A 5,000-nucleotide genomic window follows, 5' to 3' on the forward strand; every position below is an offset into this window, starting at 1 on the left:
AACAAGCGAAGATGGGCTGGAACTCCTTCATTGGTTATACGTTTCGATTGACTCGGTCTTCTTCAGTAAGCTGCTGTCTACAAACAGCTCGAACCTTACAATTATACACACTTGAAACTGGGAACTCGGACAGGTCATCCCGCTGTTGTCTGGGGATTTCCATTCCAGGTACATGTTTCCCAGTTGTATTTATTATCAATTTGCTTGTTACCTTCGATAAACATACGAAACCTTCCTTATCGTTGGTATTCTCAAACGTGTTAATGTAGGCATCTTCGACATTTGTTCTCATTTCTCTCTTTAATCCCTTATGCAGAACCTCGACCCCATCCCAACGAGGAAAATATCCAAATTTGTCAGCGTGTTGAAAGACTGAGTTGGATGTTGAAGCGGCCTGTATTAACACGTTTTAGAATACCAAGCAAATTGATAATAAATACAATTGGGAAGCATGTACCATGGACAGGAATGGGAATCCCCAGACAGCCAGCGGGATGACCTATCCGAGTTTCCAACTTCGAGTATAATTGTAAGGTAAGAGCTGTTTGTAGACAACTAACTGAAGAAGACCGAGTCGGTTGAAATGTGTAACCAATAAAGGAGTTCCAGCCCATCTTTGCTTGTTCTTCCTCCACCCACACTCTCATATATATATACACACACATACAAACATGTATATATATATATATATATATATATGATTTGGATGATGGAGGACATAAACACAGGGGAAGGCTCGGAAATTCTAAACACTCTAACGTTTCGTTCGTGTAGAACTTCTCTGAAGAAGTTCTACGCGACTCAATTTCATTGTCTGAACTCTGTGAAGTTGGTGCATAAACTTGAGCTATTTGTAGAGTATACCTTTTACCCTGTTTGACAAACTACTGAACTTGACTACGTTACCATCAACTTCTCAATTTATCAAGAGAGAGAGAGAGATACACACAGACACAAACACATAAACACACACATACAGACACACAATATATCAAGAGAGAGAGATACACACAGACACAAACACATAAACATACACACACACATACAGACACACACATATACACACACACCTATGGACCAGAGTCCCTCAGCGTTCTTTTATGATTATAGACTTAGCCCTCCCCCCCAAAAAAAAAAAAAAAAAATCTTTATCATCCTTACATTCTGTCACCTTACTTGTAATATCTTCTTGACCACCTCTAAAATTCTCCCTCTTTGGTATAATATTGTCCCGAAGGACAGAAGCGCTGGTTACAAAGAAAATAGTTTCTTGGTTTTTCGTATGTATCGATTTGTTTATCTATCTATCAAATCGATTTGTACCCTCTGGAAAAAGAATTTTTTTCAATCATTTAGGATTCCCTTTTATATATACATTTTTTCAACGTACACTAATGTCTACCCACTTATAAAGTGGGTTATGTTGATTATATATTCCAATATTATTTATATATATATAGATAGATATACTGTATATGCATTTTATTTTTATCTTCTTATTTATTTATTATTTTTTTTTGTTTTTTATTTTCTTGTGTACATGGATCATACACCAAAAGAAATTTATCATCAACCCTGGTGATAAGTTCTGTCTCAGGATAGAGATTGTAGAGTTTATAGCATCTACTCACTCCTGAGTTTCATAGTCGAACGTGGCTCGAATCAAGATGGGTTGAAATAACTTTAATGATTATAGTAAAATCAGTTTGTACGGAAAAAGATACTTCATCATTTGCAAAGCTGATAAGCGTCTTTTTCTCAATATTTGCTCATTTAGGAATAACCCCATTTGCTGCCTTGCTAATTTAGTTGAACCTTGGAAAATGGAAGCTAAATTTGCAAGTGTTCCGAGCCAATTAGTGTGAGAGTTTTGCCTTTTCTTGTGATACTTTTACATATTTTCTCTTTCTCTTTTCTTCCTTGTACGCGAAAAAAACTATTGTTTAAATGAATAAATAATGGTAAGAGTTGATTGGACGTTGTCATTGGTGCAAAAGTTAAAAAAAAAAGTAAGGAAGAATGAAACTCATTGCGAAATTCATTGTTGAGTAGCAAATACACTTAGCACAAATTGAAAACTAGATAGGGTCACAAATACTTAGGTGCATCATTGTTTTGAATTGAGCTTCGTAGGTGTAGGTGTGTGTGTGTGTGTGTGTGTGTGTGTGTGTGTGTGTGTGTGTGTGTGTGTGTGTGTGTGTGTGTATTCACCTCGGATCTGCTGCAGTCTCTGTCGAGACAGCCAGACACCTCACACACCACACACCGGGACAGCAAGGTCACAACTCCTTGACTAACGTCCCGTACCTACTCGCTGCTAGGTGAACAGGGGCTACACGTGAAAGGAGACAAACCCAACTTATCTCCGCCCGACCGGGGAATCGAACCCCGGTTCTCTGGCTTGTGAGGCCAGTGCTTTACCAATCCGCCACCGAGCCGTGTGTGTGTGTGTGTGTGTGTGTGTGTGTGTGTGTGTGTGTGTGTGTGTGTGTGTGTGTGTGTGTGTGTGTGTGTGTGTGTGTGTGTGTGTGTGTGTGTGTGTGTGTGTGTGTGTGTGTGTGTGTGTGTGTGTGTGTGTGTGTGTGTGTGTGTGTGTGTGTGTGTGTGTGTGTGTGTTTGTGTCTGTGTGTGAATGTGTGTGTGTTTTTCCCTAAAATATTGACTGACCTAAGTCATATCCGCACAACAAAAACAACTACTTGTGCGTAAATTAATCCACGTGTAACAAAAGTAGATAAATAGATAAACAATATATGATTGATATACAATTAATAGGTAAAACAGGATAAATAAAATAAACAGATTAAGTATATAGAATATAAGATTAGATATGTAAAGAATAAAATAAATAAACAAGTAAAAAGTAAAACAAATATTAGAATTAAATAAAATTAAATAAAATAGAAATAAGATAGAGGACAGAAGATAGGGGTGAATGGAGAGGGGTTGTGAGAAGAAAATTGACGCAGCCCGAAGGGATTTCTCCCTGTCTTCTCCTTTTCTGCATGAGGGGACGGAGAGAGGGGGTCGCCGAATTTATGAAGCGGCCTTGCTGTGGATGCGCTGTATCTTGTGACACTGCTTCTGACCCAGGGCAGTGGACAGGATGCAGGGATGACCCGTCATCCAGGTGGTGCCAAGATAAGAGGGAGGGAGGAGGGTGGGAGTGGTTTCTATGCCTTTTTCTTTGTGGCTACCCCCCCCCCATGTAGGGGGGAAAGCCTTTGGTATATGTATGTATGTAGAAATAAATTAGAATAAAATATAATAAAATTAAACATTGTCTGTGGAAGTTATATATAAAAAAAAGAGAAGTAGGAGGAAATACCCTTGTATTTTTATTTGTTCAGAAGCTGTGCAAAGCAGCAAATGACATAACAAATGGTAAGAAGGAAAACGGACAAGAAGAAGGCCAACGACCCGACGACGGTGTGATTTGAAACGACGAAGAAGTAAATGACTCTGAGGAATTAAATAATCAGCACAGGAAGAGAAAAAAAGGGATATCACATGCCAAAGATTATATCTACTGGCGAGACTGATAATTATATAATACTCACGTGTAAAGATAAAAGAAGAAAAAAGGAAGGAACGCAAACATACTATATCATGTAGAATACCTTCCGTTGGGGGACAAGACTGCCACCACTGTGTTTCCTATATATCGTGAAAGAACCAGAGGAAAAAACTTGGCCAACACCTTTATATCAATTGTTTGTGACCTTTTTACCTCATACATCTCATCTTACACATCAATCCATGGCCGGGATACAATTGAATTTTTCGGGAGTATTGTTCAAAATCTTAATTCTCTTCGATAAACATCTTTAAAAAATTACATCATTATGGTGTTGGATTTGTGCGAGATAGGTGGCGGGTGGGTGAGGTGGATGTTCTTGCTATGTGATGGAAGAGGCATTTCACCATATGTATGAAGGTACACTATGGAACAATAGGTCTTTTTTCGTCGTGTTTTATCATTAAAACTTAATACCCATATGTAATTACACATACATATATATATATATATATATATATATATATATATATATATATATATATATTTATACATATATGTATATATACACATATATACATATGATGAAAATGTAGTAGCACATTTGTAAATAAAAACTAATTCCACATTCGAAGCAGAAGAAAAGGCTGAAGAGGACTGTAGATTATAGTCGAAATATTTAGTTTCACAGTTTTAATTTTTTCCTCTCCCACTGTGATTTTAGTTTTGATATATGTATATGTATATGTATATGTATATGTATATGCATGTGTATATGTATATGTATATGTATATGTATATGTATATGTATATGTATATGTATATATATATATATATATATATATATATATTTATATATGTAATATATATATGTATATATATAATATAAATATATATAATATATATATAAATATAAATATGTATACATATATAAATATATATATATACATATATCACTCTGTGTATTGATGGTGTAATCGGAAGCGTGCTGGTCTTGTATTCTTTTATTTATAGGTTCGAACCCTCCCCAGTTCTCTCCGATTCCCAGCAGTGACTGTTTGTTACCTACGCCAAGAGGCCTTAACGCGCATAATTGGACAAACGTGACATAAGAACATAAGAACATAAGAAATAAAGGAGACTGCAAAAGACCATAAGGCCTACACTAGGCAGCTCCGTATCCATCACCACCTGTCATCCCCATCCATAAAGTTGTCTAATCGTTTTTTAAAACAACTGATAGTTTCAGCGCTTACTACATGGTTACTAAGTTTATTCCATTCATCGACCACCCTATTAGTAAACCAATTCTTGCCTATTTCCTTCTTAAATCTAAATTTGTCCAGTTTATACCCATTACTGCGAGTCCTGCTCTGTTGTTTTATTATGATGACCTTGTTTGCATCACCCTTGTTATAGCCTTTGATCCACTTGAACACTTCAATTAGATCACCCCGCACTCTGCGTCTTTCCAGAGAGTGTA

This window comes from Oratosquilla oratoria, chromosome 10 (assembly GCF_046742065.1).
Source record: "Oratosquilla oratoria isolate Oo_2021 chromosome 10, ASM4674206v1, whole genome shotgun sequence".
Taxonomy (NCBI): Eukaryota; Metazoa; Arthropoda; class Malacostraca; order Stomatopoda; family Squillidae; genus Oratosquilla; species Oratosquilla oratoria.